This window comes from Schistocerca serialis, chromosome 1, assembly GCF_023864345.2.
Source record: "Schistocerca serialis cubense isolate TAMUIC-IGC-003099 chromosome 1, iqSchSeri2.2, whole genome shotgun sequence".
Classification (NCBI taxonomy): Eukaryota; Metazoa; Arthropoda; class Insecta; order Orthoptera; family Acrididae; genus Schistocerca; species Schistocerca serialis.
The window spans coordinates 824,439,243-824,452,494 of record NC_064638.1 but is presented as its reverse complement, the minus strand read 5'-3'; the positions used below and the strand labels follow the sequence as shown (position 1 = coordinate 824,452,494).

Below are 13,252 nucleotides of genomic sequence, written 5' to 3'. Positions count from 1 at the left end.
TGGAGGGAGACGAAGATGTGAATACAATAAGCAGATTCAGTAGGATGTTGGTTGCAGTAGTTATTCAGGGATTAAAAGGCTCTCACAGGATTGAGTAGTATGGAGGGCAGCATCAAACCAGTCTTTGGACTGAAGACCACAATAAAATGGAAAAGGAGATGCAATATATCTCTCTCTTTAGTCAAGTTGTGCCATGAAGCTCTTTTATCGCTGATTTGGTGCAGTTTGTCTTCATTAGTAATATAATATACCTGTCTAATATTAAGAATTCTTCTTCAGCAAGAGACTCCCCGAGAAGTTTCTTTTGTATCCAGAGTTAACAAATTTGTCTTCCTCATAAATCTTATCTTACTGTTACTGTCTGCATTTTATATCCTCTCTACTTCAGCAGTCATCAGTTACTTTACTGCCCAAATAGTAAAACTCGTCTACTGTTATTAGTATCTTATTTCCTAATCTGATTCCATGAACAAAATCTAATTTAATTAAATAACACTTCTTTTGTAACACAGCGACCCTCCCCAGACTCGTTTTGTTAAGACCCATGCAATGCTTCTAACAGAGAGAATTCATTATTAATAATAAATATATCTTTCATCTAATTATAGGTTGTGGATCCTTTCCTAGAAGCCAGGCCATGGATGAATTCGGTTTAGAGCAGTTAATTTTATTTCAGGGATCCTTATATTTCAGTTATGAAATAATCTCTGAATACAGATTTCGAAATAAAGGAGACCGGAATTCACAGATTCCTGAAGTACTGATTAATTGATGTGTGCAGTTGGATTTCAGTTGGGATCAAAAGTCAGTAAATATTGGCAAATGTTAAAAATTACATAACATTTCAGACGACTTCTTATTCTCCTTGTGGGACACAGGGACGTAGCAACAACGGCCTTTGACAGTTGGAACTGACGCAGAATGTGAAACCTAAGTCATCAAAAGATGTGCGCATTTCACTCGGCTGCAGTGTGTAGTCCTCCCTATGTTTGATAATGGACCTATTTTATGGTCAGAAGCCCATGGAAATAAAACTACTTACAGGCTATAAAAACCGAGAGTGCAGCTGCCACCAGCCTCATTCGCTCATTCTGAATTCAGCTTGCTTGCATCCAGATGGTTGACTGCAGTGAGTGCTGCTACTGTAAATACGTTTTGCTCTCATCACATGCCACCTTGCGTATAGTCACAATTGGTCATCTCTCTACGTGGACTTCAACCAGCCTTCGGTGGATAATCCATATTAGCATTTTTCCCAACTGCACTCGTGGCTGTATCCTGTCACACAAGCAACCTTTAAAATCGCAATACCATCACAGCACATACATTGAACCAGAACATTCTGGTGTGTGTGTGTGGGGGGGGGGGGGGGAGGCAATTATATACAGGTCCAGCGAATTTGCAGCAGAGGGACCACATAAACAGATCTCCACCCTGCCCTGCCCTCCAATGAGCTCACACTTGACACCACTGAAGTCGCAAGTGGCCGTGGTTTGGGGTCAGTGGAATGCTTGCTACATGGCATCTGGCATGGAGCTGCCCTTGAAGTAACTGATTTGTAGCAGTTCTTTGTGTCGCTGTGGGACCAACTGCTGCTGAAATAGCTGCTGCAAGTTCAGTAACTTGCACCAGAGCCATACGCCAAACATGTAATGGTCTTCCCTCTCGGTAGTGCCGCGTCACCATCTGCATTCGGTCTTCTTGCGGCCGCATATTCTCGTGACCACCGCTGCCAATAATGAACAGTGGCTACATTCCAGCCAAATCTTTCTGCAAGATCACAGAAGGAATATACAGCTTTTTGTAGCCCTACTACATGACCTAGTTCAAATTCAGTGATGTGTTGATAATGATGTCTTTGTCGTCTTAAATGAATTCTTGACCAACAGCTCACCACATCCAATGTCAAAGGTAACTAACGCTCACCTTTACGGCGTGGATTTAAAGTAAACCAGATTTTCATCCTCACTCTGACTGGCACGAAATTTGAATAGATATCATCCTTCAGATATAGAAACACACCTACCAACTTTCGTTTAGCACAACTCCCTCCTTTATGTAGCAATTTTTTTCGGTCAGTGTGTTTATTGGCTGTATTCCAGTTTCTTCCTTCCCCTGCAGTTTTATCCTATGCTCCTTCCTTTCGTACCATGGAAGTTATTCCCTGATGTCTTAAGACATGTCGTATCATCCTTCTTCTTGTCAGTGTTTACCACACATTTCTTTCATTACCGATTATACAGATGACGACTCCCCACTCCAATTTATCAGTCTGCCTAATTTTCAGTATCCTTCTATAGCACTACATCTCAGATGCTTCGATTCTCTTCATTCCTGAATTTCCTAAAGTCTATGATTCATTTTCATGCAATGCTGTGCTCGAAACGTACATCCTCAGAAATCTCTTTACCAAATCAAGTCCGGTGTTTAATATTAGAAAGCTGCTTTCGGTCAGGAATGGCTTCTATGACTGTGATAGTCTGTTTTGCATGTCGTCCTTGCTTCGTCTTCCATATATTATTGGGGGGGGGGGGGGGGGTGTTAAAAAGTTCCCATTTGAGGATGTTGTTGCAGCGTATGTAAAGTAGTGCCACCTCAGTGCGAGTACATAAGCACCCACATGTGAACAAGGGATTATTGTGGCATTAGTGTCTTTCTGACATACGTGTAGTAAATACGAAAACATGAACTAGCTCGACGTTATTAGCAAATGCGTCCAAACAGGACCAACGTGCTGCTATTCCATTCTTGGCTGCCGGAGGACAAACACTATAAGACATTCGTCGGAGAACGGAAAATGTTTGTGGGGCAGCATGTCTGTCGAAAACCACCGTTGTGCAATGGCGTGCCGAGTTCCGTGCTGGTCGCCATTCGACGCTAGACGTCGGTCAATCTGGGACATTAGGGACAAGTGGGAGACACTCGAGTATCCGTCCTATAGTCCTGATCTCTCCCAAAGCAATTATCTCGCCTTCGGTACATTAAAAAAGACTTTGGGTGGTCGACAATCCCCATCGGACGAGGATGTGCAGCAAGCACTTACGGATTTGTTCATGCAGCAGGACACTGTGTTGTACCAAACGTGTTATCTTCACCGTGGTGAGTTGGTGGGATGATTGCCTCAATGTTCACGGCGTTTTTGCCTGATTTGCAGACTGGTTCTGGATTGTATGGCCTTCGAACGGGAACTTAGCGGTTGTCCATTATATTGTACTTCCAAGGTAACAGAATTCGTTAACTTCATCTACTTCGTGATCTCCAATTTTGATGGTAAGTTTCTCGCTAATTTCATTTCTGCTACATCTCGCTATTTTCTTCTTTCTTCGGTTTACTCTGTCCATATTCTGTGATCAGTAGACTGTTCATTCTATTCAGTATATCCTATAAGATTTCCTCACTGAGGATAGCAGTGTCAGCAGCGAATATTATCATCGATATACTTATCCCTTACGGGTATCTCCTCCTCATATCTTCAGACTTTTCAGCTCTGGTGTCACCACTGACGGTGTTTCCTGCGTTTTTCCGCCTTCAGCTGGTGGTAGAAAACTTTGAAGGTAACTGTTTTCAGTGTTTCCCATGTAATTTTCACTGACGCGCACGTTCGCACAGTGGAACCGTACTGGGCACCTACGACCCCTGCTCCATTGCGCGCCGCTCTGTGCTATTCTGTTCTGCGTCGCGCGACCTGTGTGGACGCGGCTCCTGTCAAAAATTATAGGTTTGTTTTTTTGTGACTTGACCAAAACAGTGACGCTGTAGGCATCAGGTGGCGGAGCCTTTAGATCCAAGAAACTGCTAAATGAAGCATTATAGCATGCATTGGAAGGCAGTAAAGAGTGGTGGAGAAGCACTCAGCATCTCGTGAACTACGGTCAAATTTATGGGGCAATGCGCTAAAGTACGCTGCAGTTAGTGAAAGAGGCCGGTAACGAAGACACACAGGCTTACCGAGCGGACTGCTTCAAATTATTTTATGAAGTTTGTAGCGAGACGTCAAAAATTTCGCTCACCTCGGACATCTCTACGCTTTGTGGCAGAACGACAGTTAGAGAGGTTACTTAGATTTCTTTTTGAGGCCCTGCATGGTGGATTATTTACACATCCTATGGTTGGTCAGCGCCAGTCTTTTGTAGCAAGCGTTTCGAATTAACTTCTTTCGATAACGTATGCTTGAGTAAATATAATCGTATTCTGTAGTGGTTGGTACTTGTGGAGAGGTGCCGGAAGGTGGCGGATGCAGTCACCTGGCAACAGCAGGGCAGCGTTTCGTAGTGCCTCGGGCCCCTCGTCCTTAAAGTCTACATCGATCGGCACGCTGCGGCTCCGTGGTGCTCTGCCATCTCGATCTCTCCCCGGACGTTGGCTGTGAAAGGGCGCGCTGCGCCGTGCGCACGCAGCGCTACGGGACGCAAACACATATCCAGTGCGTAGGACTCAGCGCGCCGCAGTAAACTCGCGAAGGGGGAATTGGCCAAGGGCTTTTCCACTCAGAAATCTTGAAGTCCAGAGGTCGATAAACATTTAGAACGATGTCATCTCCACAACATACGGTTTTTATTTACGCTTTCCTAGAGGGTAAACTCTTGATCACCTTAGTCTACGAAGTCCCTAAATTTTGTAACGACAAAAAATAAGTTATACGCCTGGAGGAGTCTCATCGTATTTTTAGAAGAACGCCACACTATTGAGAGCTGAATGTGTCGTTTACTATTGGATGCAGAAAGAGTGCTAAAGGAATGACATGGCCGGCCGGAGTGGCCGTGCGGTTCTAGGCGATGCAGTCTGGAACCGAGCGACCGCTACGGTCGCAGGTTCGAATCCTGCCTCGGGCATGGATGTGTGTGATGTCCTTAGGTTGGTTAGGTTTAATTAGTTCTAAGTTCTAGGTGACTGATGACCTCAGAAGTTAAGTCGCATAGTGCTCAGAGCCATTTGAACCAAAGGAATGAATGAAACAACGCAGTGAAACACTTCGGAATTCGCATTCATTTAGCGAGGAAAAAATCATATGGAGTATCTTCGCAAATACGTGATTGACTGGAGAAACATTTGACTTCTAGAACCCAGCAATACTGGACGGCGAAAGTAGCATCGGATGTGCCGCAAGGCATAATTACATAAAAGATTTATCAGACAGTACTAGCCACACGAAAAGTTTGATCGCAGGGAATTGCGGAAAGACTCCGACAAAATTTCCTCTTGGTTCAATGAACGTTCGCAGCAAAGAGAAGGAATGTGATGTTATCTGATTGTAGGATTAGTTGTGAACATTTTGAGCGTGTCACATCGTTCAAGTATTTAGGAGTAATACTCAGAAAAGATGTGAAACGGGATAAAGACTTGTGGGAAAAATCATCTGAAATGAAATAACATAAAGGACGGAGTGCGGTCAATTATAAGAGTACTGTTGCAGAACCTACATCTGCATCGACATACATACTCAGCAACCCACCTAACGGTGTGAAGGAGAGTACTTCTGATACCACTATCCCCTTCTCCTCATTATTCTGTTTCCATTCGCGAATGGTGCATGCGAACAGTGACTGCCTATAAATTTCCTTATGAACTCTTATTCATCTGATTTTGTGGTCGTGCCCGTTTCAGGAGAAGTGTGTGGGAGGAGGTAATATGTTACTTGATTCTTCTTCGATCGTTCGCGTAGGAATTTCAACAGTAACCTTCTCCTTGCTACAAAGCGCCTCTCTTGTTTCGTTGGCTCCCCCCCCCCCTCTCTCTCTCTCTCTCTCTCTCTCTCTCTCTCTCTCTCTCTCTCTCTCTCTCTGCCCCCCCCCCCATTTAATTCTTATTTGAAGCCCTTATCAAGTAGGTGCAGTAACCATCGAACAAAATAAAGAACCCGCTGTTAGGTTTGTGACTGATCGGTAGAGCCCACACTAAAGTGTAAGAGAAATGGTTGGGGGACTGAAACGGAAATCTTTCGTAGCGGGGCGTCGTAGTTTTCGTGAAACCTTTTTTGGTAAATTTAGAGGATCTGTACGCGAAGAAGATCGTGCGACTATTATACTACCACCATAGTTTATCTCGATTAGGGATCATCAGAATAAGATAAGAGATTTGGGCGCGGTCAGTGGCAGTTTTCCTCCATTCAGTACTTAAATAGCAAAAAAATCCATAATATTGGTAAAATATACTCTCCACCATGCACAGTGAAGTATATGTAAAAAGATTCTGTGCTAACCGTGAGCTCAGTATTCGTAAAAAGACTTACAGGACACACATCACGCAAGAAAACAAAAAACTTGCTACGAATTCAGCAATAAGAGGAGTTTTCGCCCTTGTTACGTGACAAGTTTGTCTACCAGTTATACTTCAGTGTCTGTCCATAGAGTTAGCCAGTCACATTAGCATTTAGTCCAGAAATTACTATTATATAGTAGATATAGCGCAGGAAGTTTTCTTTCCTGAACTGCAAGGTCTTGGTTCTTTTTAACAGTTATTATGCCACAAGTTATTTTCCTGAAATTCTCCCTCGACAGCTCCATAATGTGTGCATATCGATGAAACTATGAAATATTCCCTAGGTAAAAGGGTGTTACGATAGTACACTGAAATATTGACTAAGACAAAAGAGAGATTCTAACCCCCCCGCCCCACCTGTACATGTAGCAGTATCGGAAGACTATCAGTCACGTATAACACATCTGATATGAACAGCTTTAAAAGATGTTACGGGATTACTGAACACAGATATGCGACAGATTAGCTCAGAAAGTTCTATGAATCATCGTTAACCAACCTTATAGCGAAGCAGGATTTGTTCTTCATTGCAAATCCAGTCTTCGTTATTATTATTGTTATTGTTTATTATTATTTTTTTTAAAGCAATGCTAGAATCATCTGCGTTGTCGTGGTTTACTTTGTCATTTTCCTTTGCCTTAGTTTCTAGTCCTTTTAGTGCCTTCTGTATGCCCTCTCGTACTGCTGATCCGATCACTATATCGTCTGCACACAGAACGATTTCCGCATTCGAGTCATTCTCGATCTCGCTTTTGTCACCTACTGTAAAGATGTTGAACAGCGCTGGATTTTCTTCTCGAAGCTTTTAATATCGTTGTTTATTTGGATCAGATTTCGTTGAAGGCATATCTCGATTGCTCTCACTAGCCGATGTTTCTCGCTGCCCATTCTTTTCAATTTTTTCATTAGTTTTCCTTTGTTGACAGAACGTTTTCATGAGATCCACAAGAACTCCATGGTACTTTCCTCTTTTGTGTCTCAGCGTTTTTTCTATCTGGTGCGTCAAGTATTTCACTGCATGTGCCTTGTTCCTGCTCTTCATAAAGCCAAATTAGCATGCCATGACGTTTTCCCTCGCCTGCACCGAGTAGTAGTCTTTTGTCGAGTATTTTCATAAATACGGTACTTTAAAGAAAGCGTTTTCTAACGCCACTTCTCTGACGCTCTGTCTCCCTTCCCTTTGTACATGATCTTTATTGTCGCTGTTTCCGCGTTTCAGGGATTTTTCCTGTCTGTAGCGCATGTTCATCAGGTCGTTCCGTAGTTCCTCCATGCTGTTGATGACATCGTTGAGATGTTCCAAGTAAGTTTTGTCTGGGCCCACCGCTCTCTTGTTTCTTCCTCGTCTGCTTGTCAGAGTTTGGTGGTTACTTTTTCGGTGGTGTATGCGGTCTCCTTTGCTTTCATTTCGCATGGCTTTTCTGTTTCCTATTTGTTCAATATTTCCGAGAAATATGTTTCACATTTATTCATGTGGATTTCCCCTGTTGTTGGTGATACTTCCTTCCTATTACTATGAACTGGTCCGATTCTGCTTCAATTTATGATTGTCTTACCTCTCCTCCATATAGCCCGCTCTTTCACATGTAGATACATATTTCCTTCCTTTTTATGTATAAGCAGTTAAATTTCATGTCGTCTCTGTTTTTTCTGTGTATAGAGCCAGCAGCGTTTCTTTCCTGGTTGTGAGTTATTAATTACTTGTGATTATACTTAGCGCCGCACCCAGTGCTGATGATACGTACTATAAAGAACACGATACGAGCTTCTCGTGCTGCAGTGCGGTATTTTCTGGGAAAAATCTACTGCAGGTAGTCGGTTATACTTTCTTTCTCTCTTATCCGTGATCTCTATCATGACGTAAACATTAACGCGTAGTAAGTTACAGAGTGGTGTCGCAGCAAACTTTTTAAGGAAGATTATATAGCGCCACTCAAACTGTCCACCAGTTTGTTCTCGGTCTGAAGACCGAAATAGTTAGTTTCACACGTGGATGCTTCCCACATGCAAAGCTCTGTTCTCTGTTCGATACGCTATTTTAAAAACAGGCAGACGGGTAGGAGACGGTGCCGAGTATTGACTATAAGAGCGAGGCATTGTGGTGGGACGTTCATGAACTTCACGTTAAATATTCTCTCCACGCAGGGGACTAACTTTTGGTGTTTTATGTACAGTTTCTAAACATTTCTGCCTTTTTAAAAAAATGAAGAAAGAATTCCATTTAAGGGGGTTATAGAACACCATGAAAATATCAGTTTCAAGTTTTTTTTATTGTGGTTCTGTTAATGAATTGTTTAGGGTGAAATGGCGTGATCCTTAAGCATTTTTGCTGGGAGATTGTGGGATTAACCTTAGATTATGGCCTTCATTTATACCTAGAGCACTTCTTTAGTAACACAGTATATTTGAAAGAGGATTCTTAAAGTCCTCCATGTGTAAAGCACCCTCCGTTGTTCCAAAACCCAGTATTAACAATATAAAATACTTCTTCAATAAATTACATTTCTTTGTGTGCACTGGGCATATAAAGGAAAAGTCAGATTGCTAAATTTAATGATGCCTCTTACGTATTTTTGCCGTAGCTGGATGTAGCATGAAAATGCACGCCTTACGATATCATACTTACCGTGATTAGACAAGAGAGCTGCCGCACATGTAATTGTCACTGTGACAAGTGTAAACAACTGCGTCAACCACTTTCAAGTAGCGCAGCTCTCTCTCTCTCTCTCTCTCTCTCTCTCTCTCTCTCTCTCTCTCTCTCTCTCACACACACACACACACACACACACACACACACACACACACACACACACACACACACAGAGACTCTGCAGATATGAAATGACCACAGATTAGATTACAGCTGTACTGATGGAGAAAAAGGGAAGACATTCTATGTAACCCCAAAAGCCAAATTAACGGGTATCGGAAGTGTGGTGCAAACAATGTTTAGTATTTAGAATACTGGTAGTCACTCTGCTGTGTTGCGTGCGCTGCTGCAAAATTTCCCGACATGTTAAGACAGTGTCGCGCCGGGACTCAATACTGAACACTAACTCTTGGAAGCGTTAGGTAATAACTCAACTCCACCTCCGATGCCACATAACAATTGCAGAATTGGGTTCGAACTGATGATCTCGCCTTCACGATAATACATGCCCAGCTATTTTCGCGATGAGCGGTAACTAGCGTTCCATTATTGACTTCCTAAGAAATCTTACATGCCGTTAGACTTTAAGAAAAAAATAGCCCTGCTTTGCTTATCATTTTGTGGAAACTTTGGTTTAGTGTCTTGATGGTTTTGCGAAAAGTTAGAGACTTCAAACGGTATTTCGGACATGGTGTTGAACGATGGCCGGCCGGTGTGGCCGAGCGGTTCTAGGCGCTACAGTTTGGAACCGCGCGACCGCTACGGTCGCAGGTTCGAATCCTGCCTCGGGCATGGACGTTTGTGATGTCCTTAGGTTAGTTAGGTTTAAGTAGTTCTAAGTTCTAGGGGACTGATGACCTCAGCAGTTAAGTCCCATAGTGCTCAGAGCCATTTGAACCATTTTTTTTTTTTGAACGATGTTTGTTTAGAAAGTGCGTCAGAGTTTTCGACGAGGATAACTGCAGGCGCAGAAAGAAAAACTAATGCTAAATGAAAAAAACTATTATATTTATTTTGTATGTACAATTTGAAAACCAAAGTGTGAAACTGGTGCCAATGCATTTAGAGAAACGACGGTTAGATAAGAATGACGGTAGCCGTTTAGCCCCACTACAATTATATTTTAACATAAAGAAGGTAATGTAAAGAGGATATTCGCAGTAAACGTATCTGAAATGTCAGTAAAACTATAATCTATCGAAATATCTACTTCCAGAGATAGTGATATCTGACAGCTCCATCACAAAAACTGAAATTGGGGTAATGTTCTCGAAGATGCAGGATGGAGATAAGACCATGTTTATTGGACGTGAAGTAGCCTTGCAGGTATAATTAATATAAAAAGAGATCTAAAATATTCTAGATAGTCGTCAAATACCCCAGCACTTAGTTGCTCTCACCTGAGATCAACTAATAAGTGTGTGTTGTTCTGGGTCTCAACACTTAACACACTGGCATCGAAGAGTAAGCGCTGTTGTCACCTGCGAAGAGCGAGACATGTTTCAGCGGCTTCCTGTCTTTTATCTTCCCAGAAAGATACTTTGACGTTACGAAAACAGAAGAATTTGGGATACGGGTTTTTGGAACGTACACCCTGTTTACCAGACTATACGCTTTCTTATCTTCACACTTATACACGCATCTAAGGGCATCTGATGTGGAGGGAGGGGGAGAGAGAGAGAGAGAGAGAGAGAGAGAGAGAGAGAGAGAGAGAGAGAGAGAGAGAGAGAGAGAGGGGGGGGGGGGAGGGGGAAGGGCTAAAGTGCACTGAACTAAAAGGGAACTGCCTCAAAAACGAGTGCATTTCAGCTAGAGCAGGAATATATGAACAACATGTTCAGCACATGGTTCGCCCATTACACACACAGTTTTACTGTGTACAGCGCATTTACGACAGTAAAATTGACACGTACACGTCACTAATGCGTACGTATCTCATAACAATGCCGACTCTGAATTGTGCATACTTCGAGCAGTGGTCCAGAAATTTCATCATTATTCAGTTCGCAAAAGATTAATGAATTGACAGCACAACGCAACAGTAACTATGTAGCGGCTGCCAGATTGCTTTCGGGCTCACACAATAGTATTGTTATTAATTGTTAGTATTATTATTAATATTAGTGTCAGACACAAAGCATTGGCAGCCTAAAGTCGTCCAATTTCTGTCGGTTCAGAAGTAAGTGTAGTGCACACATTTTATCTTGGTTCATTTAAAATGGGTACGTCGGGTGTGGGTGAGGAGAGGAGCAGTGGAGACGAAGCATGTTTTGTGACAAGTGTCTACCCTCATTGTGGATAGTTGGCTCTCTTTCCTGAGATGGAGCACTCGGGATGCACCGAGAATTGCTTCATCATTCTGTTAAAAAAGGTTTGTCACAGTAAGTAGTTCAAATTGTGTCATTAACTCTTTAGTTTGAGGTTTAATGAAACACCTACAAAAACTAAGCAGCATTTACATTTCGTCATATTAAAAATAAGTCTTTAAAGACAATTCTTTTTCGTTCTAAAGTTTAATAAGGTGCTAATGTTCATTAAGGTGCTAATGTTCATTTGGGGGGGGGGGGGGGGGAGGGGAGTACTAGCTAATGTGTGTTTGCACTCAGGGGTAATGATCCTAGAAAGGATGGGAACCTCTGAAGTAAAGTGTTTCATTGACAGCCAGAATACTTATCACTTTACCCTTGTCTGTGGCTATGGTCGACGACGAAAATCAGCGAGAGGCGCCTGTAAAGCGAAATGGTGTAATTTTTGCTTTTAACTGTTGTCTGTAAATGAATGAAGTGTTGCAGGCATTGGATCAGTGGCGGACACATTTGAAGGTAGAATGTGAATGAATGGTCTTCGCCAGTTTGGCAGCTGTGCCATGGGTCGATACGCGCGGTGTGACAGAGGTTATCGGAGCGCAGCGTGCAGCTCGTAATTGAGGGGCGCAACGTTTTAATGAAGGGCCGGCGGACGGGGGAGCAGCGAGGGGCTGAACGTGCAGCGGCAAGGCATACACGCAGCGCAGCGCGTCTCCCACGCCAACGGCGTTTCTCTTCCTTCGTCTGGACGCCGGGTTCACGCCGTCCTCAGTCTCGCTCAATTCCGCCCTCCATTCTGAATAAACCTTGCAACTAGTCATTTTATGTTTTCCGGTGTATCATATTCTCAATTCTTCGCTCGCCATTTCGCGAAGGTGATAAAGCTTTATCGCACGAACCTATCCTTCTCGTGGTAAATGTGAATGTGCTGTTTTTTCACTTTTTATTGCACGCCGTTTTAAGAGTTGTGGTGGATGAAAAAAAAGCAAGAACCTCCTTTTTTCATGGTCCCAGGCTGGTTTAATTTAGCTGACATTTAATGCATAAAACGTTATACTCGCGTGTGTGGCGGTGACATTTTTTTGTCTACATTGTTAAATCATTATGTCTAAAGTGATACTCTTGATTTCTTCATTTCTGAGGGTTTTTCTTGTTCTGAATTTCGTATGCTGTTAGCTACCATCGATTAACCAAAATACTACATTTAATCTGTATTACTCTCTCAATTAAGTCATCTAGTCCAGTCTGATCACTGACCCATATATTTATTCCTTTCTCTCCTACTGATTCCGAAGATGGATTTTTCGTTGCTAGATGAGCAGCCATTAGTTTTCGAATTGTTTTCGCATTAAGAATCCGACTCACATCGAAAAGTCCATACTGGTATAGAAAGTGAATGCAAACTTTTCTTTTCAGACACTTCGAAAGCTACAGTTTGAATATTTCTTTCACTGCCCATAAAGTTGCTTCATTCAACTGCTCTAAATATAAAAAATCATAAACTATCTCTTTGTCTTAATTGTCAATTTGTCGTATTTTCTTTTGGATATCTTGATTCTAATTTATTTTATTCTTATTCTAATTAATTTTAAGCTACTCTTTCAAGCATTTTTTCCATTTCTTTTGAATTTTACTTGTACTCTAGGCAATGCAGTGGAATCAAGTAAAGTCGTGCAAATATGTTTGATTAACACACATTCCTTCCTAGTTTACCCAGTTTAATGATTTGAAAGTTTCGTAAGATCTCTTCAAAATGTTTTTGTGATTAAGAATCTTCTTGTTTGACACTTGTTTCTTCTTTGTTCTGAAATTGTCTTTATTCTGATGAAGTTTAATAGAAACTGCTTATTTTAGTGAGCACACTGGCATAGGTTATATCAATTCCTAGTTTCTCAAAGGCTACCAGACACACTTAGTAACTGGAATCTGTAAATCCCAGATAAAACGGCAATTTATGTTCATTGCCCTGTTCTTTAATTTGGTTCACAACTTGCAAATTGTCCGGTGTGCTGTATACAGTTGCAAATCCAGCTGGCTC

At 42.1% G+C, this 13,252-nt stretch overlaps 1 protein-coding gene across 6 annotated transcripts in view; it reads left to right on the top strand.

Moving 5' to 3' along the window:
- LOC126484410 (E3 ubiquitin-protein ligase RNF19A-like) overlaps positions 1-13,252 on the top strand; it is a 373,735-nt gene that overhangs the window by 316,268 nt on the left and 44,215 nt on the right. The window lies entirely within an intron of this gene.